This window comes from Acomys minous (assembly GCF_964271855.1).
Source record: "Acomys minous genome assembly, chromosome: 15".
NCBI lineage: Eukaryota > Metazoa > Chordata > Mammalia > Rodentia > Muridae > Acomys > Acomys minous.
In genome coordinates this window covers 74,739,887-74,766,884 of record NC_140497.1, presented here as the reverse complement: position 1 = coordinate 74,766,884, position 26,998 = coordinate 74,739,887, and the positions used below count along the sequence as shown (strand labels likewise).

Sequence of the window (26,998 nt, the reverse complement as noted above, 5' to 3'; positions counted from 1 at the left end):
GGACTCAGTCTCTCCCTTAACTCCACTATGAAACTTCTAGCCAGTCCCCTGGGATGTGCGCGTATTCCTTTTTCAAAGGCATTTACACTCATCCCTTCTTCTGAATGTTCAGAAAGGCAGCAATCACCTACTGCAGATCTTAGCACAGTTTACCTTCAGTAAACATAGAGATACAATTCAAAAGTCTCCTGGGGCTCAGAGATGGCTCAGCCAGCAAGGACACTTGTGACGGGGAGAGGGGGCACTAGCAAGATGGCTCTTCTTGCAGAGGACCCAGGTTCAGTTCCCAACGCCCACATGGCAGCTCATACCTGTCTGTAACTCCAGGTCCAGGGGATCTGGCACCCTCACATGGACATACATGCAGGCAGAACACCAATAGGCATAAATGTAAATCTTAAAAAAACAAAACAAAACCCAAAAACACTTGTAGCTCTTGGAGAGGACCCAGTTTTGGTTTTCAGCACCCACATGATGCTCACAACTATTGGAAAGACCAGTTCTAGAAGATTCGACACTCTCTTCTGGCCTTCATAAGCAGTGCATACACATGGTGCTGACAAAATAGCAAAATACCCATACTTACACACATACACACACACACACACACACACACACACACACATGCGCACATGCGCACATACACATACACATGCATATACACACAGGCATATATACACACATACACACACATGCACACACATACCCGTATATACACACATGAATACACACACACACACACACTCTAAAAGTAAGGGAGTCCACCCCTCACTCATCTCTGATGCTCTGTAGAGCACAGCACATGTTAATACAATTGAATTAAGGTTCCTACAGGTTAGGTTGGGAATATAGCTCAATGAGACAACAATTACCTAGCAAGCCCTGGGTTTGATTCCCAGCACTGGAAAACAAAACAAAACAAAGATGCAAAGCACTAACTCTTTGTTAGAAGCCAGTCTGAGGCTACGTTAAAGAGATCTACTTCCCACATCACCAAACCCAGGCCCACTGTCTCTCTTCGTAAGCCCGGGTTGCTCTCCTTGTCCTGTATATTTGAAGGAGCCTCTGTTTTGTTTTTGTCTGTCTGTTTGTTTGTTTGTTTTGGTTGTTGTTTTGTTTTTTTGTTTTCTTTTTGAGATCTGTCCATTTTTTTCCTCTTGAATTGTGAACTAAGATTCTGGCGCTCGTCATCAACTGCAGTGATTCACATAGCTACCCTGTATTCCCAGTCAGACCAAGAGGCTATTTATTATTCGTGTTGCTAAGAACAACTTTCACATTTTGAGCAGGGTCTCTCTGAGTGATCTTTACCTTTCCTGTCCAATCTTTTCAACATCTGGGGGAAGGGTCACCACAGCATGCGCGTGGAGGTCAGAGGAAATGTGAGGGACTCTCTTTCTGCCATGCAAGTCCTGGAAATTTAGCTTAAGTTATCAGTGCCTTTATCTGATGGGCCATCTTGTTGGCCCTAATCCCTTCTCAACATTAAAAAATTTCAGGGTCCTCTAGCAATGTTCCTCAGCCTGCAGCCTGCGCCCATATATCTGCTCTACTGCGGTATGCCCTCATAGCCGTGATGCCTGCACAGTGAGACCCTTCAGAGATGGGGTCATCTGTGCTCACATCTAGAATAGTGAACACCAACAAATGTTCCATTGGAGTTCTAGAACTACCAGCTTCGCCAGAGAAATAATGCTTTAAAACCTGTCTATGATGGAAATGCCACATTATTAATTATCAGTTGAGAACCTTTCTCCTCCTATGCATATAGCAACTGCCAGACTATGATTTTTTATTTTTTTAAACCCAGCACAAGATTCCCACTTTTCTAAAATGGACACATCTCAGTCTTTGCTAAGCAAGCTTTGTGCTTCCCTCCCGCTCCCTGCCTGCACCCACCAAGTTTATCTGGTCTATATTCATATTGTGTCTGAAGACTCCTTGTCGTCGGTTGATAGTCACATTTGTGTCTGAGGGAGTGCTGGTCTCTTTCCCATGTGTAGGAATGAAAGCCATGACAGGCCTTGAAGCTTCCCAGAAGGAACTGTCTGAGCCAGTAATTTACAGCCTTGGTTTCCTTATTAACTGACTGCCAGACTTCAGGAAACTGGAGCCAACCCAAGTGAGGCCCTCTGCAGCTGGCGTGAGCCACAGCCCAGAGACCAGTGTGAAACAGTTGCTGAGAGCAGGGGACAGAGGTGAGGGGGGTTTGGGGGGGGGGGACAGGGAGAGGCCTTGGAGGAGGAGGGGTAGGGTGGGTACGGAAGGAAATGTGTCTGGAATTCTCAGAGGTACTTAGGCAAATAGCCTGGCTCTGCTTCCATAAAGTTAGCAGACACTTCCACACAATGCCGTGTTAAAGAGAGACTAGGAGGCTGCTATAATCCTCAGCCTTCCTCAGTATTGGAAAATATGTAGGAGATTAAAAAGAAAAAAAAAACACCAAAAACCCAAACAAAAAACCCAGTAACCTAGAGAAAAATAGTAAGTAATCAATGTTACTGGTAACAAGTATCTCTTCCTACACATACATAATCACCTATCCACACCCCCAACACACACACACACACACACACACATACACACACACACACACAAAATAAATAAAAATAAATCTTAAAAACACACAGCCTCCCAATAAGGGTAAGTACATATTTTTTAATGTATTACTTTAGGTCCTGCCTTCTATCCTTCCCTCTGTTTTGTTTTGATGTTGAGTCAGCGCCTCTCTATACAGCCCAGGCTAGCCTCAAACCAGCCCAGGCTAGCCTCAAACTCATAACCCTCCCACTGTAGCCTCCCAAGTCCTAGGATCATAGGTTTGCAATTTTGATTTATTATTATTTTGTGGTTGGGTTTTTTGTTTTTTTGTTTTGTTTTGGTTTGGTTTGTTTTGGTTTGGTTTCTCTGTATAGCCCAGGGTGTCCTAGAACTCAGAGATCTGCCTGCCTCTGCCTCCCAAGCGCAGGAACCAAACTTGTGTGCGCCATCACACCCAGCCACAGGTATGCAATTTTAAACTTGATTTTAAACAGTAGTCAAACCTGCCCGGCTCTGGCTATGCCTCTTTGGATATCCATTTCCCTTCCAGGCAAGTGTGATTGCCTACTCTGCCAGAGCGCTGTGCTATTCAATCTTGTCCAGCAGAGTGGAAGAAGGCCTTTTCACCTGGACCTGAATGACGCCTGACCGTTTATCCTGAGATTGAGGGGAGACAGCTAAGTGGCCCACACAAGGAAAGACATTATGGATAAAGAAGGACACGAGGGAGCTGGTGGCTATGGGCACAAACAGAGTCAGGGCACAAAGGCCTGGCAGGCCCTGAATGTGAAAGTCCTACCAGGTCCTAGTTAGGAGTTCGAAATTTACCCAGAAGGCACCTGGAGGCCAGTGGAAGTCTTCAAGCAGAGGTCAAGAATTACTTTGTAGAGAGGCCACTGGTGGAGACGCACAGGGCCAGGGGTGGGAGAGGCAGTTGGGCCACGCCTTCAGAGTGCAGCCTGGAGGTGAAGGCGGCTTTGTGGAATGCAAGCTCCACTAGGCCAGCTATCTCTCACCTGGTGTCTACTTTTGTTGCTTATGTGTGGTGGCTTCCACACTTGGCTTATGACTAGGCCTCCAGCAATAGGTGCCTGGCACACAGGCGCCTCTCAAATGTTTGCTGAACAAACAAGAACAGTCAAATTGGCTGAGCTCAGCTGAGGCCAGGAGATTACAGGATTGCTGTAGAAGAGGAGAAAAAGGTAAGCAGGTACAAAGGCCAGGGCCTGCCAGTCTGCTTAAACCTTCTTTATATTCTCTTGATTGATTTGAACAGCCAAAGCCCTTGGCATTCCTGTCCCTAAGGCTTCTGTATGCTTCAGTGTGAAGCATCAAAAATCTTTTCTAGGTAAAATGCTCTTAAAAGTACAGGAATAGAAAAAAAGTACATGATGGGGCCTGGAGAGATGGCTCAGAGGTTAAGAGCACTTGCTGTCCTTCCAAAGGTCCTGAGTTCAATTCCCTGCAACCACCTTGTGGCTCACAACCATCTATAATGAGATCTAGTGACCCCTTCTGGTCCGCAGTTGTATACATAATAAATAACTAAATAAATCTTAGTGAAATGGTAATTTAAGCTGGGCATGGTGGCACATGCCTTTAATCCCAGCACTAGAGAGACAGAGGTAGGCAGATCGCTGTGAATTCGAGGTCAGCCTGGTATCTTTCCTTATGTGGTCCAGGACAGCCAAAGCTACACATAGAAAATCTGTCTTGAAAAAAATCCAAAGAAGAAAAAGAAAGGAGAGAGAGAGAGAGAGAGAGAGAGAGAGAGAGTACATGAATCTATTTTTGTTGTTCTTGTTGTAATTTTATAGCATTTTGCAGCCATCACCATGTTCCAGTTTTAGGATATTTTTATCACCCTGAAAGTTCTTTCATCCCCTTTCCCATCTCTACCTCCAGCCCCAGGCTATCAGTAAGCCTCTTTTCAGCCTCATGGATGTGTCTTTTCTAGGTATTTCAAATAAACGGAGTCATACAATATCGACTTTTAACTGGCTGGCTTTCAGTAAGTGTGTCTTTATGATCCATCCGTGTTGTAATAAGTATCAATAGCTTGTTCCTTTTAATTGTTGAATAATGCCCCATTGTATAGATGGGCAACATTGGATGTATTTATTTACCAACTGATATATGGCTTGACTGTCCCCATCCTTTGTCTGTTGTGAATAATGGCGCCTTTTACATTTATGTGATCGTCTGTGAGTGGTCAGGCAGAGAAAGCCTCTTAAATTTCATTGAGAACAGTAGAAAGGGTCAAAGAAGATGCCCAGATTTTTAGCTTGGACAACAGGACAGAGGAAGAGCAGCAGCTGTGACAGGAAAGATGACGTTGTCTGACACAAATCATCCATGACATGGGGTCTTGTCATGTGGTCTTGGACTCTTCTGTTAGCTTCCTCAAAACACCCGACCAACTTCTGCCATTATTTTGAGCAGCCGATTCCATGCTATGATTGCTTCCTTGGGCCTAATCACAGTAATCAGCTGTAGCACAGAAGACCACAGAAGAAAGTCATAAAATTTCCCATTAGGTGCTTGTTTTGGTTTGCGTAACAGTTACAACGTCGGCCACATACACGGCGTTTCCATTTCACAAACTGTGGTGAGTATAAATAACAAAGAGCACCTGAGCCACAGTTCGGTGACAAAGTAGATTCACAGGGCTGTCCCTCTGTCAGGATCGTCCTGCCACATAATTCTTTTTAATTTGCAACTCTCTGCCCATTAAGCAACCCTTAAACCCTCCCCGTGCCCATCCCCCACCAGCTGCCAGTCTACTGTCTCTTCCTCTGAACCTCACGCCTTTGGGCACCATGTATAAACAGAATCATATAGCATTTGTCTGCGTGAGGTTGGTGTATTTACCAAAAACCCTCAACGTTCATTCCCACTGCAGCCTGCAAGATGATTGCCTTCCTTTTCGGGGCTGACTAATAGGCCGCTGGACACATTTTATAAGTGGATGGGGTCTGGCAAGATAGCTGTGCTAGTTAGTGATCTGTTTTGCTTTGTTTTGTTTCCAGCTTGTTGATACAAGCTAGGGTCATCTGGGAAGAGGGAACCCCAACTGAGAAAAATGCCTCTATCAGATTGGCCTGTAGGCAACTCTGTAGGGCATTTTCCTGATTAACGATTGATGTGAGAGGGCCCAGCTGTGCCATTGCAGCCCACACCCCAGGCAGGTAGTCTTAGGGTGTATGAGAAAGCAGGCAGAGCAAGCCATGAGGATAAAGCCAGTGAGCAGAACTTCCCCTCAGCCTCTGCCTCAGCTCCTGCCCCTGCTCCCTCTAGACTATAACCTGGCCTGGTGTGGTGGCGCACGCCTTTAATCCTAGCACTCGGGAGGCAGAGGCAGGCGGGTCACTGTGAGTTCGAGGCCAGCCTGGTCTACAAAGTGAGTCCAGGACAGCCAAGGCTACACAGAGAAACCCTGTCTCAGGAACAAACAAACAAACAAACAACAACAACAAAAACAAAAACAGACTACGACCTGGGTGTTATAAGATGAAAATTACCTTTTACTGCCCAAGGTTGTTTTTTACTCATGGTGTTTGCTGACAGCCTGAGTTCAATACCTGGGATCCATATGGCAGAAAGACAACTGACTGCTGAAAGCTGTGCTCTGGCCTCCACGTGTGCACTGTGATGTACGAGTGTGTTCATGCGCACATATCCACACACACAAATAAATATAGTAAAATTAAAGAATTGATGGGGTTAAATATAGCCAAGGGACTTTATGAAATCCATCACTATGCCAATCAAAACCATAAAATGAAGAGCTGACAGTCTTTCTTCAATTCAAGCAAGCTGAAAACACATGACCTGTCTTTATGACAGGCATACATATACAGCTGCATTGAGTGAGCCCAGAACTTTCTGTAGCTTTAAAAATACTAGGGACCATGGGACCCTTGGATGCTACACACACGACGTTTGTTGAAAGCCTGTGGAAGTATCCCTTTAAATCACCAAATACCTCAGCTCAGACATTCCCTCGGAAAAATCTTTTCGTTCCCATAATGCAGAGGGTTAGTCACGCCATGACCTGGTTCTGTTTGGCTTTGTGATAAAACATGTCTAGCTGGAACTTCATCATGCGGTTCAAGTTTTCTGTACCATGCAGGGTCAGGCAGGTCAGAGCTGATACCATGGAATTTCAGTATTTATCAGAGAATGAAGGGACAATCTTGGGTCAGGCTGTCACACCGGATGGCAGGGAGAAAGGCTCCAGCAGCAAGGGTCAGGGAGATGTTTTGAGTTTTGTGTTACAAAGAAGAATGTGAGGTCCTTACATCCCCAAACAAAACAAAGCAAAACAACAACAACAAAATTCCTGCTCCTTTTCACAAATGGACAAAACAGACGGTTCTTGGAAAAATACCAGAACGGGGCAACATAGCCATTTTATCAGACTGATAACACATGGCAGGAATTAAGATAATAAACTCAGCAAGCCTCAATAGCCATAAACATCAGTAAACAGAGCTGAACTTTTGCAGTTGCAGGACAAAGCAGGAAGTCCATAGAGCAGGCTGAGCGGCTCAGGGCTCCAGGGCCAGCAACGTACAGTTGCTGTACTTTCCTCCAAGTGCCTGGCTCTCCTGACAAGACCACACATCGGTCCAGGGTGCTCCAGGAATGCTACAGCTTCCGGGTGCACCTTCCCAGATGCCACACCTACAACTGGTATGGAAGGTGGGTCAAGAAATTAAACACAAGCTATCAAAGGTGGGGAGATAGGACATTGAACCGAAACTCCCTGGGTGCCCGCCTGGTCACACTGGCTGAGTGTGGCGTGAATAAGCATCTCTCAGGTGGAGCTGCTGCCAAGTTCAAGTCAAGGCCCAGGGCAGAAGACTGCTAAAGTGCAAGAACACATGTAGTCCTGTACAATTATGTGGGGGCAATAAATGTATCCCGCCTAATTTTGAATGGCATTGGCAACTATAGTAACCGAATAACAACGGTAAAAGCCTAGAGCCTGCTTAGGGTGGGGACACTGGTCAATGGTTTTCAGTTTGGGATGGGTTGAGCTACCTGGCAGCCTTTAAAAACCAAGACTCAGCCAGGGCCAGGGCTGGGGTGTATATAACTAGAGGGTTTTTGTTTGCTCGCTTGGTTTGGTTTGGTTTTTTTAGTACACACGGAGTTTCTGCTTTGCAGGGTAAGGCACGGAGATCTATTCAGAATACATAACACTATGAATGTGCTCCGCAGGTGACAAGGCTGGGGGTGGAACCCAAGGGATGTCCTACCATCGGACTGCATTCTCTCTCTTTTTTTTTTTTTTTGAGACAAGGTTACTCTGTGTAGCCTTGGCTGTCCTAGACTCGCTTTGTAGACCAGGCTGGCCTCGAACTCACAGTGATCCGCCTGCCTCTGCCTCCCGAGTGCTGGGATTAAAGGCATGCGCCACCACGCCCGGTTCGGACTGCATTCTCAACCCCACGAAGATACTCAATAATACTGAGTTGTCTCTCTAAAATTGGTCGGCTAGTAGCTAATGTTATGTGTGTCTATTCATGTGTTTGGGTGTTTTTTTTTTCACAAACAAACAAGAACAAAAGCATGGATCCCAGAGGCACAGCGCTGACTCCGAAACAACTGAATTATAGCTGCAGGGAATGAATAGATTCCAGGCCTCATCACCATCATTAATGATTTAATAACAGCACAGACATTATTATCTTGGAAAGCTCCGCTCACCTCCTCAAATAGAGGTGGGAGAATCGGACTGTCTTGGGCGAGAGAGGTGGCTAGAAGGCTACACGCACTGGCTGCTCCTGCAGAGAACCTAGGTTTGGTTCTCAGTGCCCACGTGGTGGCAGCTCACAGCCACCCATAACTCCACTTTTAGGGAATACCATGTCTTCTGGCCTCCAGAAGGCACCAGGCCTATGATACACTTCCATTTATGCAGGCAAGACAGCCATACACATAAAACAAAAATCAAATCAATAAAGTATGTTAAAATAAAAATAAGGTTATTAGATTGAAAATCATAGCTGTTCGTCGACTATACATCCTGGCTACACAAACTGAAAAAAGTCACCAAAGGGGCTAGAGAAATGGCTCAGAGGTTAAGAGCACTGACTGCTCTTCCAAAGGTCCTGAGTTCAATTCCCAGCAACCACATGGTGGCTCACAACCATCTCTAATGTGATCTGATGCCCTCTTCTGGCCTGCAGGTGTACATGCAGGCAGAACACTGTATACATAATAAATAAATCTTAAAAAAAAAAAAAGTCACCAAAAACAGCTACACAGTGGTAGTCCTGGCTAACCTGGAGCTATGTAGATCAGGCCAGCTTTGAACTCACAGAGATCCTCCTGCCTCTGTCTCCCTAGTGCTCGGAGTAAAAGTATGTGCCACCCTGCCTGGCTTCATTTGATTTTTTTATTTTTTATTTTATTTATTTATTTTTTTTGAGACAGTGTTTCTCTGTGTAGCTTTGGCTGTCCTGGACTTGCTTTGTAGATCAAGCTGGCCTGGAACTTACAGAGATTCCCCCTGCCTCTGCCTCCCAAGTGCTGGGGTTAAAGGCGTGTGCCACCACACCTGGCTCCATTTGATTTTTTATAAACCTTTTTATAGGTTGTCTTTTTTTACAGTAAAATTCATGTGAGTATATAAGTGTCTGTGGTGTGTGCAGTGTGTGCATGCACATGTGCACACGTGTGTGTGTGTGTGTGTGTGTGTGTGTGTGTGTGTTATATGCACACCAGTGCAGAGGCCAAAGGAGCCTGTCCCTCTGAGGCAAGGCCTCTCACTAAACCTGGAAATAAGCTGGGGGACACTGAGCTCCAGTGAACTTCCTGTTTCTGCTCCGCCCACCTCCCCAGTGCTTGGATTATGAGCATATACATAGCTTTGTTCAGCTTTCTATGTGAATTCTAGTGATTGGAGCTCGGCTCTTCCTTCCTGCCCAGCAACCACTCTTACCAGCTGAGGACCTCCCTAGCGGTAAGGTTTTTTTTAATGGGTGGTTTATGGTCTACAAATTGGCACTGTTATTTACTGAGCCATACCTCTATTTTCAGGTGTTAAATTGTTTAAGATCAATTTCTCAGTGCTATGGGCATTTTTATTCATTTTAAAAATTAGCATGCAAAGTAATTGGTTTTATTATGGCAAGTTCATATATATTGTTTTCTTGCCATTCCTATTCCTCCTGCTCCTTCGGTCTCCTGTTGGCCCTCTTTAGCCTTCCGGTAGCTGCCTCTGATACTTTCATGTCATGTGTATTCTGTTACCCTCTTTTTAACCCCTCTCTTCAGTTCCCCCTTAAGACCTCCTTTTCTCACTTTAATTTTCCAACTTTTAAATATTAAGCATTACTAAATCGGTTGTGGCCTGCAGATATGGGTCAGTGGTTAAAAGGACTGGCTGCTCTTCCGAGGGCCTGGGATTCCCAGCACCCACATGGTGGCTCCCAGTTATCAGTAACCCCAGTTCCTGAGGATCGGATATCCTCTTCTGGCCGCCACAGCACCAGACACACAGACACACAGGCAGGCAAAACATTAAAAAAACAAAAAACAATCAGTTTTTAAAAATCTAATTAAAAAAAAAGTAATTCAACTAAAAACAATAATTCTAAGCCAGGCGTGGTGGCACACACCTGTGACCCTGGCATCTGGAAGGTGGGAGCAGGAGGCGCACCACTGCAAAGGCAACATGAGCTGAACCTGACCCCCCTCCCCCCAAAAAAGTGACTATTGACCTGAAGGATGTCTTTAAGACGAGAGCCTGGCTTGGTGGCACACGCCTTTAATCTCAGCACTCAGGAGGCAGAGGCAAGCGGATCGCTGTGAGCTCGAGGCCAGCCTGGTCTACAAAGTGAGTCCAGAACAGCTAAGAATACACAGAGAAACCCTGTCTCAAAAACCCAAAAAAAGAAAGAAAGAAAAAATAAGGAAAAGAAAATAGAAGAAGAAGAAGAAGAAGAAGAAGAAGAAGAAGAACAAGAACAAGAAGAAGAAGAACAAGAACAAGAAGAAGAAGAAGAAGAAGAAGAAGAAGAAGAAGAACAAGAACAAGAACAAGAACAAGAAGAGGAAGAGGAAGAAGAAGAAGAGAAAGATAGCATAGACATGGGAGAATCTCTGTGAGTTCTATGTCAGTCTAGTCTGCCTAGGACATTTTTTTTGTTTTTGTTTTTTTAAGATTTTATTTATTTTATGGTGAGTGCTGCTCTCCCTGCGTGTCTGCCTACATTCCAGAAGAGGGCATCAGATCCCAGTGTAGATGGTTGTGAGCCACCACGTGGGTTGCTGGGAATTGAACTCAGGTCCTCTGGAAAAGTAGACAGTGCTCTTAACCACTGAGCCATATCTCCAACCCCTGCATAGTAAGTTCTAGGCTAGGTGGTGCTACACAGTGAGACTGTCTCTAAAAAAAAGTGAAGAGCGTGGAGGCAGGACAGGAGGGAAGGAAGGAAAGGAAAGTAAACAGGAAAAGGAGATCCACAAAATTCAAAACTAATAAAAATCAGGGCTGGAGAGATGGCTCAGAGGTTAAGAGCACTAACTGTTCTTCCAAAGATCCAGAGTTCAATTCCCAGCAACCACATGGTGGTTCATAACCATTTATAATGAGATCTGGTGCCCTCTTCTGGCTTGCAGAACACTGTATACATAATAAATAAATAAATAAATAAATAAATAAATAAAACTTTAAAAAACCCAAACTAATAAAAAACCTACAGTGCCTGGTGAGGAACTATAGCCAAGAGCCTGCGCTCTAGCATGGCTTGGGCAGGTCTGTGACTTTTTATTTTTATTATTATTACTATTTTTTAAATTAAGGCTTACAAAAAGTGTCACAAAGGCCAGGCCTGTGGTTCTTTAGTTTTCTAGTAGGAAGTACAGAGCCCTTCGGTCCCGCAAAAGTCATACATAGAATGGAGACTCCTAAAACCTTATCAGCTGATGAGGGCCTGCAACAACCCCCTGCTGATAAAAGATAAACTTTCCTAGGCGGGTGTGGTGGTGCATGCCTTTAGTCCCAGCACTCGGGAAGCAGGGGCAGGTCGATCACTATGAGTTTGAGGCCAGCCTGGTCTACAAAGTGAGTCCAGGACAGCCAAGGCTAACACAGAGAGAACCTGTCTCGAAAAACCAAAACCAAAACTAAAACTTTCCTTAGAATAGATTTAGCCAGTTGACCATTTTTGTTTTGGAACTAGGGAAGAAAATATAATCTACGTGTGACTGTCAGTGTTTTCTAGATTGCCAGAGACTTATAGGTTGACTTAAGTTAACAACTCGTGGTAAGTGGTAGATTAGGGACAGACTTTGCAATGCAAGGCCTCCGGTAAGTAACAGTCTGTGCTCTAGTGAGGAATCCAGAAACATGGCTTCAAGCATTAACTTCTCTGACCCTCACATGATCTAAGACCTCAGAACTTTTCAACTTTAAATTCTGTTATCCTGGTTACCAAGTTAAAGCACTAGCCCTAGAGCCAGACATGACGGCTCGCATCTGTATTTTTAGAGCCCAGGAAACAGAGGCAGGAGAGTCACTGCAGTTTACACAGGGAACTCTAGGCCAGCCAAGGTTATGAAGGAAGATGCACCCCAAAACCTGTCTCTCACACACACACAACATTAACTACCATTTCAGTTACCAGTTATAAGAAGCACAAGGAAATGACATAAATCATGTTGATTAAATTACTTAAACGTATATACATTTTCTAGTCATAGCTAATTAATTGTTTTTGTGTTTGGAGACAGGGTTTCTCTGTTATACAGAGCCCTAGCTGTCCTGGACTCACTTTGTAGACCTGGCTGGCCTCGAACTCACAGAGACTCGCCTGCCTCTGCCTCCTGTGCTGGGATTAAAGGCGTGCGCCACCACGCCCAGCTAAACCTTTCATTTTCTAGCTTGCTGCTTGAGTCAACGAGATTGTAAGCAGGAAGGGGCTGGGTGTATCTTACAGGCTCAGGGGCAATGGTGACAACCGGTAAAAAGATGGAGGCTTTGGCTGGTAGCTGTAAGAAAAGGAATCAACCAACAATCTGAGTGGGTTTGGCAGCAGATTCTACTCTAGGCTTTCCAGATAAGAACCCAGTTCAATTTGCACTTATTTCAACTTTGTGAGAGCCTGGGCAGGAAACCCAGCTGAAACCTGAGTGATCGCTGACCTAGAGGTGTGAGCTCTTACCTGTACCCTGCTCTCAAAGGCCCTGTCGGTGGTGGAATTCTCAGTTAAAAAAAAAAAAAAGACTAGGGGCTAGGGGCTGGAGAGATGGCTCAGGGGTTAAGAGCACTGTCTGCTCTTCCAAAGGTCCTGAGTTCAATTCCCAGCAACCACATGGCCGCTCACAACCATCTATAGTGAGATCTGGTGCCCTCTTCTGGTCTGCAGGCATATGTGCAGGCAGAACACTGTAAACATAAATAAATAAATCTTAAAAAAAAAAAAAAAACTAAATGCAGGCCAGGTGTGGTGGTGCACACCTTTAATCCCAGCACTTGGGAGGCAGAGGCAGGCAGATCGCTGTGAGTTCGAGGCCAGTCTGGTCTACACAGTGAGTCCAGGACAGCCAAGGCCACACAGAGAAACTCTGTCTCAGAGAAAACAAACAAAAAACAAAAACAAAACAAAAGAAAAATAAAAAAGCGAATACAACTGCCAACAGTTGGGAAGGGCATGGAAAATAAAAACTGGATTATAAAATGATTTAACCACTTCAGGAAATGGGATAGAAGTTTCTTATAAAATCAAGCCCTATGGTTCAGTATTAACTCAAGAGAAATGAAACTGTGTGTCCTCAAAAGACTTGTTCACTAATGTGCACAGCAGGTCACATGCTCATCAACTGGAATTAAGAACAATTGAGCTATGAACACAGTTATGATTGATGGTCAAAAATAAGGAGGGGTAGAAAATACACAAGACAGTGTGGTGGTGTATTTCATTAAATAAAGTTGTAGAGAGGCAGGGGGTGTGGCTGGGATGCCAGAGTGCTTGCCTAGTATCCACCAAGACCGGTTCAATTCCCAGAACCACGCAGACCACACGCGGTGGCACACACATAATCCTCCCAGCACTTGGAGGAGGTGGGGGGAGGGGGGAGAAGAAGCTGTTCTTCTAGACTAGAAGTATTTCTCGGGAGAGATGAATGAGAGCATGAGGTGCCTCAGGGGAAGCCATCTGGGATGATAAAAATGGCCTCTATCTTGTCAGTGATCCAGATTATACAGGTGGGTATATTTACTGCCAACGCTAAAATATACCACATCTCGGTTTGTAAATTACCTGTCAATAAAAATATTTTTAAAAATAAACTGGAAAGGGAATTCAGCTCCATATATTTACAACCTCTCACATGGAAAGCGTACACTTTATGGCTAGCTTTGAACTTAATCTTTTCTTCCATTGTAGGAGGGTCCCCAAATCCCATATAGCTTCTCAGGATTTATCATGTTTCTACTAGGCTGTTTATGTAAGGATTCTAAACACAGCCAAGAAGAGCTGGTTAAACTCTAGTTATCTGATGCAGACATTTCTGGGTTTTGTTTGTTTGGTTTTTCAAGACAAGGTTTCTCTATATAACCCTGGCTGTCCTGGAACTCACTCTGTAGACCAGGCTGGCCTTGAACTCAGAGACTTAGCTACTTCTGCCTCCATTAAAGGCCTGAGCCACCACTGCCCAGGTTCACAGTAGTTTCTAAAACAAAACAAACCACCACTATGACCCATGAGATTTTATTATTACTATTATTATTTTTTGGGGGGGGATTTCGAGACAGAGTTTCTCTGTGTAGCCTTGACTGTCCTGGACTTGCTTTTGTAGACCAGGCTGGCCTTGAACTCACAGCGATCCGCCTGCCTCTGCCTCCCAAATGCTGGGATTAAAGGTGTGTGCCACCACCGCCCTGGCGACCCATGAGATTTTAAATGTGGGCTCACTTCCCAAAAGGAGCCCAAATAGCTATACGGCAGGAAGGAAAGAATTCCTAGTTTTGATACTTGGCCAAGCATCTCGGGCCACCTATTAGACACTGTCCTCAGAAAGCTCTAAATATACACAGGAAGGAAGCTGTGCATGGGACCCTCTCGGGTGAGTTCATGTGGGTATGCAGTCACCAGGGAGAGCAGCAGGGACTGCGGGGTGGGTTGTGGGTGTCTACAATGAAAGTGAGACACCTGCATAAGAAGGCACGCCAGGGACAACTCTCCTGTGAGGTGGTGGCCAGCGCAGGAGGAAGGGACTGTGACTGAGCCACCTCCTCAGATGAGTCACTTTTTGTTGTTGTTTAATCGGAAGGATTATCCCCCAAAAAAGCCTTAATAGCTGAGTCAGTAATGGGCCTGGCTCCATGCTTCACGACTACTTACAAATTGTTAGTTGTTGCAAATTCTCCAACTGTTCCCAAAAAAGGTTTATTAGGAAATGACGTAATGTCAACTTGAATCCTTGGGTCCTGTTTCCATGTATAAGTGTGATGTGTCTGATGTGTCAGAGTTTCCACATGCCTGGTTTTGAAATGAAGAGATGTTTGATAATTTGGCTTTGAGTTGAGCTGGGACTATTGACTTGGTTTTTCATCCCAGGGCATCCATGTCTAGCTATTACTTGTTTTGTTTGTTTTGGTTTTGGGTTTTTTTGTTTGTTTGTTTGTTTTGTTTTGTTTTTTCCTTCTTCTTCAAGACAGGGTTTCTCTGTGTAGCTGTAGCTGTCCTGGAACTCACTCTGTAGACCAGGCTAGCCTCGAACTCATAGAGATCTGCCTGCCTCTGTCTCCTGAGTGCTGAGATCTTAACACACACACACACACACACACACACACACACACACACACACACACACCATGCTGAGGAGGAATAGGAAAGGTGTTCTGTATCTTCCTGCAGGAACAACACTTGTTAAAAATCACTGCTCAGCTCTCTAGCCCTCTTTGGACCAGAGGTCTTGTCTTGTTGGTTTTTAATCTTTTCTTTTAAAATTTAAAAAAAAAAATGTGTGTGTATATGTCTACCATGTGTGTCTGGATGCCTATGGAGACCAAAGGGTATTGAGTCCTCCAGAGCTGGAGTTACTGGCAGTTTTGAGCTTCCTGGCATGCATGCTGGGAACTGAACTTGAGTTTTCTGAGCCATCTTTCCAGTGTCATCTTCTTGTCTTGAGCAACCTGATACTTAGTAGGTAAAAATAAATAATTTTAGTTTCTGTCTTTTCTGATCTGGTTTCTATGGAGATAGAAACAGGTACCACACCTTACTGTCTACCTAAAAGAGCAAGTCAGCTACTCACTCGCTGCTGGCTCATCTCCAACCATGGAGTCTTCCCTTTGATTTCATCATCAAGTCTTCTCCCCAGGGCACCTCTAGAAATGATACCCAAGTGTCTGCGATGACTGGGTTCCTTCCATCTGGGGCAGTGGGCATACGTTATTGAGCTCTGGTAGTTCGGTGTTCCATTTCCTGTCCTTAGTTTGATGGATGCTAAACTCTCACAACAATTTTTATAGGGTTGTGGAGATTTATTGTAAGCTGTATGGCAAAGCCACTGGTAGCCATAAAAGCAAGGATTGGCAACAACTTTACCACTGTGGAAAGATCCAGAAGAGAAGAGAATTGCCAATGACCACCTGCAACCCAGTGAAGGGTTTGGCATTCATAGAAAGGGTGAACTCCCACATAACCAGAGAGACAACACAGGGGGCACTGGTCCTAGTGACATAGCACTGGGGATGGGTCCTGAAACCAGCCCAGTCTGCTGGGGACAAGAGGCTGTGCTGGCCACTAGTTTAACTTCCTGAACCTCCTTGTTACCCGTGGAGCTCCCACGTACTCTCCATACCTCTGTATCCAAAAGCCCAATAGTCAAGCAGCTTTCTTCTCTAATTAGTAAACAGGCCAATGGATGTCACTGTTGTGCTGCTGAAAAAGTACCCAAATGCCAATGGGACTTTCAGCAGCTGCACACTCAAGCCTTGTTACTTTAAGAGAGCAGAGCATGCTCTGGACCAAATGCAAGTGGCTGAAAAGGGGACAGTAACTGAGAATCTGTATCCAGGGCAGGCGAAAGCAAAGAGTCATGAACACAGTGAATAGCTGTATATGAGCATACATGTTACTTATCATAAGAAGGGAATCAAACCAGGCCTGATGACTTCAAATATTGTTTCTTCCACACAGCATGATTGTGTCCCACAGACGGAGCTCAAAATTCATTTTTAAAGTATATATGTATTATGTTTGTATTGATACTGGGGAGTGAACCCTCTCAAGGCTCTACATAAGCAGCCCTACATAAACACATACTTCTAGCTGGGGAGGGGGCGTGGGGGTGGGGATGGAGATGGGGTGGGAGGGTAGGGGGGCAGGGCAGAGAGGGCTACATGCCTTTAAATCCAGCACTCAGGAAACAGAGGCAAATGGGTCTCTGAGAGTTGAAGGCTAGCCTGAGTGACTTACACAGTGAGACTGTGAGTTCGAGGCCCGCCTGGTCTACAAAGTGAGTCCAGGGCAGCCAAGGCTACACAGAGAAACCCTGTCTCAACAAAACAAAACAAAACAGAAAAATAGACTCTATCTTTAAAAAAAGAGAAACCAACAAGGAAGGAAGGAAGGAGGGAAGGAGGGAAGGAGGGAAGGAGGGAAGGAAGGCAGAAAGCAAGCAAGCAACAAGCAAACCTCTGTTCTCCCCCAGCAGGACTATCCGAGGAATAAATGTCCCCATAGGCATGTATCATGAACCAAGAACTACTTCATTTGTTTGTTTGTCAACTTGGCACAAGCTTGGATCGTCTGAGAAGAAGGAATCTCAAATGAAAAAAAAAATAGTTCAAATCAGATTGGCCTGTAGGCAAGTCAATGGTGCATGTTCTTGATTAATGATTGACTTGCCAGGGCCCAGCCCAGCCAACGTGGGCAGTTGGCACCCCTGAGCAAGCTGTGGAGAGCAGGCCAGTAAACAGTGTTCTTCCATGGCGTCTGCTTCAGTTCCCACTACCAGATTCCTGCCTTGAGTTCCCTTCATGATGGGCTGCGATTGACATGTGGAAACCCAAATAAACCCTTTCTTCTCCAAATGGCTTTTGGTCATGGCCTTCATTGTAAGCCATTGAAAACAATCAAAGACGAGGGGACACTGAGGGCCGAACAAGAACAAATGCTTTCCACTGTACAGCAGTGAGTGCGTAGTGTCAAGGCCCCATCTGCTGACCTGTCGAGCCTCTGCCCGAGACTACATCGGGTGCGATTAGAGTAGTCTAACAGACACACCCCTGTCCTGCAGATGTCCTCCAAGGAGTCTTAGCAGTCTTTGTCAGCCTCCTCTGTGTCTGTCACTGGTCATGCTATGGTGAACACAGGTCCTTTCTACTCCCAAAGATACCGTGAGAGCTTTCAACAGACTGTCATAGCCCCACAGACTGAGACGGACTCTTAGCAAGCGCTGCTCTGCAACTAGTGAGTCATCAGAAAGAGCCAGGAGGAAGCAACTCAGGCCGAGCTGGTCTGTGAGTATGATGCTGCTGAGAGTAATGTCAGTTTCGCCGGGAGAGACATCTAGCACCCAGGCACAAGTGAAAAAATATTCAGGCTCCCTGCAGTTAAAGTTCAGATAAGATCCTTTGTAAAGGTTTTAATAATTTATTTATTTTAAGATTTATTAAAAAAAAAAAAAAAGAATTAGTGCCGGGCGGTGGTGGCACTCGCCTTTAATCCCAGCACTCGCGAGGCAGAGGCAGGTGGATGGCTGTGAGTTCAATGCCAGCCTGCTCTACAAAACAAGTCCAGGACAGCCAAGGCTAACACAGAGAGACCTTGTCTTGAAAAACCAAAAAAACCAAAACAAAACAAAAATATTGAACTGAGTATAAGCAATACGATTAAGCAAGTTACTGCCCAGTCATAGTTTCTAAGGAGGAACTCAGCAGTGAGCCCTGCCGTGGGGACGGTGAGAGGCCTCTGGTACCACAGATACACCAGAAATACTCCATGGCTTCCCTGTGGAAGCCAAGCAGAGTAGCAGGGATGGGAGAAGAGGGGCTGCTGGCAAGCCTTCTGGTTCATTCACTCTTCCAGATCAAATCCTGTCCAGTTCTGTAGGGCAAGAGTCTCAGCAGCGGTCACAGTGGTCCGTGTGAGCTGAGAGTCATGGGTCCAAAGTGGCCTCAAAAGATGTAACAGCTGACAGACTGAGCAGCTGTGGGGAACTGGAGAGCTCTGAACCTTCTCTCCAGACCTAGGACTTTCTCTTCCCAACAGTGTGAAAGAAGGCGATCCTCAGCCATAAACACTGGCGACACTCCCTAGCAATTTTTACAGGTCCTTTGAGCTGTCCTAGGTCAAGGGCTATAATCATGCCTCAATTTTCTGCCTACTAGCCCTGTCACTGCCACTGTCAGGCAGGCTTAACTGGTCATTTGGGACACTTTCTAAAGATATATGTCAATCTTGCACTGTGGTAGCTTGATTTTTCTAGGAGCTTTGAAGTCAGGATTTGGAGAAGGAAAGGTTAAAGAGAAAATCCTAGAGGGAAGTCACAAAGGGACCCATGTAAATCTTAGCCACACCTACAAGTTCCTATCCTGAGCCCAGTAATTTCTTCTCCTTTTTCCTTCCCATGTCTCTTTCTGGGTCTAGTCACATTACTATCTTTGGACAACAGGGCTGTACGTCGGCTTGTTGGCCTAAGATGTAATGTCGAGGCTAAAATATTGTATACATTACTGAATCATTTGGCAAGTGTTCAGTACAACTGCGCCCTGGGCTCTGCGTCTAAAGAGACAAGGAGAACATTTAAATTCGGAAGCAGAACAATGCACAGTGGGGCCTCAAGCCTTCACTTGCCGAAGCTACAGCTCACATGGGCGGTATTTACATATAATGCTTGGCAAGTTATTTGCTCTCCCTGATGTAGAACACAGGGGAAAAAAAGATATGGAAATATACTGGCATCATCTTCCTGAAATCATGTCTCCCTTTTGAAACTACTGAGCACCTGCCAAGCATAAAAGCCAACCGTAGCCATGTCTTCTTGCCTTTCTGACTGGATTCATCCTCTTTCTAGCTTTTGCTATACTCAGCCTAAGTGGTGCATAGCAAAGTGGCTGAAGTCAGGTGATCAAGTTCTCAAGCCCCGCGTCCTCTGCCCCTTGCATGGTAACCTTTCTCCTCTGACTCTCTGTTTTCTTTCTTTCTTTCTTTTTTGTTTGTTTTTTGTTTTGTTTTTCGAGACAGGGTTTCTCTGTGGCCATCCTGGACTCACTTTGTAGACCAGGCTGGCTTTGAACTCACAGAGATCTGCCTGCCTCTGCCTCCTGAGTGCTGGAATTAAAAGCGTGCGCCACCACACCCAGATTCTTTCTTTCTTTCTAAAGATTTATTTATTATTTATACAGTATTCTGCCTGCATGTACACCTGCAAGCCAGAAGAGGTCACTAGATCACATTATAGATGGTTGTGAGCCACTATGTGGTTGCTAGGAATTGAACTCAGGACCTTTGGAACAACAGCCAGTGCTCTTAACCTCTGAGCCGTCTCTCCAGCCCGACCCTCCATTTTCTTATCCATGAAATGGCAATAAGTTAATATGCTACCATAAGCAACGGCTACCCTCACTGGGCAATTCTCACAGGCAACACAATGACAGTGGCAACTGAAACTAACCAGGACAGGCACTCACCATTAACCTTTGCTCTTTCTCATCTCCTGTAGCACAAGTCACAAATGTCATGCCTTTTTTTTAATTTACAAAATATTTCTCCACTCTCTCTTCTTTTTTTTTAAACAAATTTTATTTATTTTATGTATATGAGTACACTGTCTTTATGCACACCAGAAGAGGGCATCAGATCATATTACAGATGGTTGTGAGCCACAGTGTGGTTGCTGGGAATTGAACTCAGGATCTCCAGAAGAGCAATCAGTGCTCTTAACCACTGAGCCATCTCTCTAGCCCCCCCTTTTTTAAATATTTATTTATTTATTTATTTATTTATTAGGTATACAGTGCTCTGCCTACATGTACACCTGCAGGCCAGAAGAGGGCATCAGATCACATTACAGATGGTTGTGAGCCACCATGTGGTTGCTGGGAATTGAACTCAGGACCTCTGGAAGAGTAGTCAGCGCTCCTAACCTCTGAGCCATCTCTCTAGCCCTTCTCGCTTCCTTTTGTCACTCTACTTCAAGTCCTCATTATCCCCTGGCCTCTTAGATGGCCTTCCTGCTTTGTCCTCTGTGTCCCTTACACATACTCTTTCCATATCCATCCATGCAATTGTTTTTTTTTTTTTTAAGATTTATTTATTATTTATATAGTATTCTGCCTGCATGTGCCCCTGCCTGCCACAAGAAGGCACCAAATTGCATTCAGATGGTTGTGAGGCACCATGTGGTTTCTGGGATTTGAACTTGGGACCTTTGGAAGAGCAGCCAGTGCTCTTAAACTCTTAGCCATCGCTCCAGCCCTGAAGCAATGGGTTCTAATAAAAACAATCACACTCTCACTTGAACCTCTCCAGTGGCTTCTCACTGTCTAGAACAATGGTTCTCAGCCTCCGGGTTGCAACCCCTTTGGCAAACCTCTATCTCCAAAACAATTTAGGTTACAATGGATGACAGTAGCAAAATTATAGTTACGAAGTAGCAATGAAAATAATTTTATGGTCTGGGGTCACCACAACATGAGGAACTGTATTAAAGGGTCCAGGCGCTAGGACGGTTGAGAACCACTGGTCTAGAATGAAGCCCAGAGTGGCTCACAAAGTGTTCTGTGTCTTTCTCCCAACTTTCCCCCATGAAACTCAGCAGCTGCTCCAAAGCAACTAACTCCCTGCCCTTGACCACACACGCGCGCACGCGCGCGCGCACACACACACAAGCAACACATCTCCAGTCACTCTGCATGTCTCTTTCACCGTATTCACCTCGCTGATAGGTAATGTGTTTATTTATAAGTTTTCTTCTCTGCTAGACTTGTCCCTTTCAATAAAAGCCACGGCTTTCTCGTTCTTGTACCTCCACCGCCCAGCACAAGTCACGGCACAGGGGCAATAAATAAAATCAGGAATGCAGATAGTAGGACCCTGGCTCGTGCTTCCCCACACATGATAGCCCATCACAGACATTATGTGTCTGTAACAGTGGCTTGCAGCCAGGGGCAATTTGATTCTAAGTGACATTCTGCATGTATCTGGAGACAGTCGGTTTGTCATAGTTGGGGTGATATCAATTGGATAGAAATCAGGGACACTCCTAAGTAGCTTTAAAAAAAAAAATGCCTGGGGCAGGCCCTGTTTCCACACAACAAAGACCTACCTAGCCTAAGATATTAGTGATAGCCACATGGAAAATTTCACACTAGCCCAGGGTGGTGTCCCACACCCTTAGTCCTAGCACTCAGCAGGCAGAGACAGATGGCTGTCTGTAAGTTCAAGGCTAAGGTAGTTTAGAGACTGAACTTTAAGACAGCCAGGGCTACACAGGGAGACCCTGTTTCAAGACAACCCACTAAAATTCCGTTCTAAAACAGAGCCTGGCACATGGAAAAGCCACAGATAGGGTTCCTAAGCCTCACAGCTCAGTGGCACAGGGGTAGAAATGACAGCCGGACTAAAGACACACCAGACAGTATGGCAATGTTTTAAAGTTTGTTGAACTTCTTTACCTAGCATAAGACTCAAGGGGGTTCAGCCATATTTTATAAGTAATACTTGAAATAAAATCCCTACTTAGCAGCACTCGGGAGGCAGAGGCAGGCAGATATCTGTGAGTTTGAGGCCAGCCTGGTCTACAAAGCGAGTCCAGGACAGCTAAGGCTACACAGAGAAACTCTCACTTGAAAAACCAAAAATAAATAAATAAAAAACAAAAAACAAACACACACACACACACACACACAAACTACTTACAATTAGAGGTATGATGCTCGGCTCTCTCCTCCAACTTCCTCCTACGTGTGTGTGTGTGTGTGTGTGTGTGTGTGTGTGTGTGTGTGTGTGTACACCCCCCCCCCCTATTTTGCTCCATGCTTGCTTCCCAGTACAGCCTTCTAGAATGCCTGGACCTGGACCACTGGGTCAAGAAATTAGCTTAGCAGTTGATATTGTTGAATATGCAAAGAAAAATTCAAATGTGTTTCATGTTTTGAGTGAATTCACAGCCTAGTACCTCTCTTCAGGAAGGCCTGACCTCCTGGGATCCTAGGAAAGCACAAAGATTAAAAGCTGGCAAGCTGCTGGGCAAATTTTATTGGTCATGTGACACAGCACAGGTAAGCAGAGCCTGTGGCTGGGAAGCTGGTTGACCCACTTTTCAAGGACCTCACAGTCGCAGCAGGACGATGTCACCTTGAAGACATGTCTGTATTCAGCTTTTGTCCTCTACGCATGCTCAGCCTCTCAATGGCAGAATCAGGACGTGACCCCCGCCTCCATTCCAGCCTCACGACCCTCTATCTGAACCTTGCAGCAGATTCATGGTCAGCGAGTCTGGTTGGCTTTAGCTTTTTCCCTGATAACCTTCTTATCCATCTAGCTGTCTCTAGCTTTAGAGTCATCTTTCTTGTCTGTTCTCTGCTTACCCAGCTCAGATTATTAAAGCATCAAATGCCAGCGCGGGAGGAATTTGTCTTTGTTTAACACACACAGGCACAGAAGTGGCCATGTACATTTTCATCCTAGAACTGTCAATTCGTACCAGGATTTCTAGGCTGGCATGTGGCATTCTGGGTCCTGTTGGATAACTCAAGAGTCCTAGTACAAATAGGAACAACCAAGATGGATGCTGCAAAACATTTTCTTTTCTTTCTTTTTCTTTCTTTCTTCTTCTTAGTCTTTTTTTGGTTTTTCTTTTATTTTCTTTCTTTTTCTTTTGTTTGTTTTTTGAGACAAGGTTTCTCTGTGTTATCTTGGCTGTCCTGTACTTGCTTTGTAGACAAGGCTAGCCTCAAACTCACACTGATTTGCCTGCCTCTGCCTCCCGTGTGCTGGGATTAAAGGCATGCACCACCACGCCCGGCTCTTTTTTTGGTTTTTCGAGATTAGGTCTTTCTGTGTAGCCTTGGCTGTCTTGGACTCCCTTTGTAGACTAGGCTGGTCTCGAACTCATAGCGATCCACCTGCCTCTGCCTCCCGAGGACTGAGATTAAAGGCGTGTGCCACCACCGCCTGGCTGCAAAACATTTTCAAGCAGGCAGTAATGGCATTGGCCACCTCTACAACCATAACCAAGCAGGTGTTTGGGGACAGAGAACGGGATGTGTAAAGCTCCCTTTGCCACTGCCTGGTTTGCTAGGTGGATACCCAGTGTTCCAGAGCTGAGGCTTATGGTAGAAAATTGCTCTCGGGCTGCCCCACTTTTAAACTGACCTTGAGGGGGGTCCAAGGGAATGTATAGTGAAGAGCTTTCTGTGCTGATGCTCTACAGCTTGGACAGCTAATGCGTTCATAGACTGAGCTGAAAACACAGCTCCACCTTTTAGGTTTCTCCACTCCTTGTCAGCGAGCCTACTCAAGTTGTTTCTGCTGGCACGCATGTGCGCAGGAAGCAAGGAAGCAAGGCCAGGGTTCTAGGCCGACTGTTGCATTGTGGGATGGTCCTATTACCTAAAAGTTGGTACCCTTACTCCCTACCCCCCACCCCTGCTCCTGCAAAGTAGTGAAGCCCTGACTCCCACTGCGTCCATATTTGGAGAAAAGAGTCTCTAATAAGTCCAAGTGCTAGGAGGATAGCCTTAATACACACAGACCTGAGTTTGATCCTCAGAAACTGTTTTTTTAAAATAAAGATTTATTTATTTATTACATATACAATGTTCTGCTTGCATGTACACCTGCACACCAGAAGAAAACACCAGATCTCGTTATAGATGGTTGTGAGCCACATGCGGTTGCTGGGAATTGAACTCAGGACCTTTGGAAGAGCAGACAGTGCTCTTAACCGCTGAGCCATCTCTCCAGCCCAGAACCTGTTTTAAAAATGCCAGAAGCCTGGTGGTGGAGGCATTATGAGCCCAGAGCTGGGGGAACACAGACAGGTGGATTTGGGGCACTCAGTGGCCCAGCAGCCTGACCTACTCACTTATCAATTTCCCAGCTGCCAAAAAGAAAAAGAAATATGAATGGCATCTGAAAAATGACCCCTGATGTTGGCCTTCATGTGCATGCGCCTACACATGTATGTGTGTACATGTGCGTGGACACACACAGAAGCCCTGATCAGAAGGATTGGCGTCCTTACAAGAAGAGACGCGTAGGCGGAGCCTGTAGCTCATCGGAAGAGTACCTGCCAGCAGGCACTGGCTCTCCAGCAACAATAAATAAATAAATAAATATAAACGCATCAATGAATAAATATATACTACAGAGCTAAGTCCCTAACTCCCCCAAGTGCATCTACCTAGGAAAGGCCACATGAATCCTTAAGTGAGAACCAGCCATCTGCAAGCTAGGAAGAGAGTCTTTGCCAGAAACCAACTCCTGGAACAAGATACAGATAGATGCCTCTTGTTAGAGCCACAAGGTCTGTGCCCACGCAGACAAATACAGATGGCTGTAACAAAGTACACTAAGGAGTGTCCAGCTGGCCAAGGTGATGATTACAGTCACAGTGACCGCCCAACAACTGCTGCTCTGTGTATCATCGGTTGTCCCACGCACACACATCTCTCTTCATTGCTGACTTTCTAAATGTCTTTGTCAGGCTGGGCGTGGTGGCGCCTGCCTTTAATCCCAGCAGTTGGGAGGCAGAGGCAGGGGGATTTCTGTGAGTTCGAGGCCAGCCTGGTCTACAAAGCGAGTCCAGTACAGCCAAGGCTACACAGAAAAACCCTGTCTCAAAAAAACAAAACAAAACAAACAAACAAACAAAAACAAAAACAAACCAAAAAATAGAATAATAATAATAACAATAAATGTCTTTGTCTAATTGTGTTCTGTTGTTGTTTGCTTTGTTTTAGGATAGTAGCTCAAGTTTATGTAGCACATGCCTCCCAATAAGTTCAAAGGATTTTGCTCAAAAATCTCTCACTGGCACTGAGGCCCAGAGATCCGGACAAATGACTGATCCTACTGACTGCTTTTGAGAGAGAGAGAGTGAGTGTGTGTGTGCAGCTCTTTGATTTGGGGAATCTTTTTAAAACTGACTTTGTTCTTTTTAACCCTCAACTGCTCCTGGCATCATGGGCTTCGTCTGAGGGAGGTTCCAGCTTCCTTTTATCCCTCAGAGTCTCGATTCCAGCCCCTCAAAGGAGCACCTTGTAATTTACCAAGAAAAGGTCACCCGCGCTAAGAAGAAATCATATCACACATTTACAAAGTCGGCATGGGTCTCAGAGATCAGAAGGGGTGGCTGAGGAGGGTGCATTAATTTTCCCTGGTGAAATGTTTAAGTAGCTGGTGGCATGTGATTATATTTCCAACATAATTACTGTATAATTACATATGCCCACTCTTATCCAACACATTCCTTGCTATAATTAGCTGGCCTTTATTTCAAATTCACTTGCCTTTAAGATTTTGTCCTTTTTTTTTTTAATGTAGATTCAGTGAATGCTTAACAGTGATCCCCTTCCATATAACAATCTTCTAGAATGTCTTCTATATAGATGGCCTGCTCATATACACGCTTTTTAGAAAATGACAAGAGTTAGGGGTTGGGGCCAGAGACGTAACTCAGCTAGCAGACTGTTTGCCACACGTGCACAAGGCTCTTGGTTCAATTCATAGAACTACATTAAGTTATAAGACTGAGTGTGGTAGGGGCACACCTGTAATCCAGTATGTGGGAGACACAAGTAAAAGGGTTAGAAGTTCAAGGTCGGCCGGGCAGTGGTGGCGCACGCCTTTAATCCCAGCACTCGGGAGGCAGAGGCAGGTGGTTCGCTGTGAGTTCGAGGCCAACCTGGTCTACAAAGTGAGTCTAGGACAGCCAAAGCTACACAGAGAAACCCTGTCTCGAAAAATATTAAAAAAAAAAAAAGAAGTTCAAAGTCGTACATGGCAAGTTTGAAGCTAACCTGGACTACACGAGCCTTCATCTTAAAAAAATAAAAATATGAGTGTGTCAGTGCATTTCCCCTGTCTTTGTACAGCCCCCTGACACACGCTGCTGTTAAGGGCACAGTCAAATCTGCTATACACAGACACAGTTCTAGCTGAAGAAAGCTTTGGAGACTCTCCCTTCTGCATCAGTCCACTGTCACTTCTAGAGTAACAAAGCTAACGTGGGTCTGGGGTGCGAGCCACATCCTGTGGTGAAGGAAGACGTACTGAGCCCTTTCAAGGCGAGAGGCACAAATTCACAGAAACACAACCGCATCAAAGGTGATAAAGGAAAGCAAGGGCTGTGGTCCACTTCAAAGAGCCACAGGCATAAAGCCCACGCCACAGTGTCACTGGCATAAAGATCACGCCACAATGTCACTGGCATAAAGACCACGCCACAGTGTCACCAGCATAAGTCCCATGCCACAGTGTCA

At 45.2% G+C, this 26,998-nt stretch overlaps 1 protein-coding gene and 1 long non-coding RNA gene across 4 annotated transcripts in view; one reads left to right on the top strand and one right to left on the bottom strand.

The window, feature by feature from the left end:
- Nucleotides 1-26,998, bottom strand: part of SHROOM3 (shroom family member 3) — a 297,712-nt gene that overhangs the window by 80,849 nt on the left and 189,865 nt on the right. The gene's annotated exons all lie outside the window — the stretch shown is intronic.
- LOC311585229 lies at nucleotides 14,465-17,599 on the top strand. Its single transcript, XR_014775149.1, has 2 exons — nucleotides 14,465-14,622; nucleotides 17,221-17,599. It is a non-coding gene; the product is annotated as an uncharacterized lncRNA (long non-coding RNA).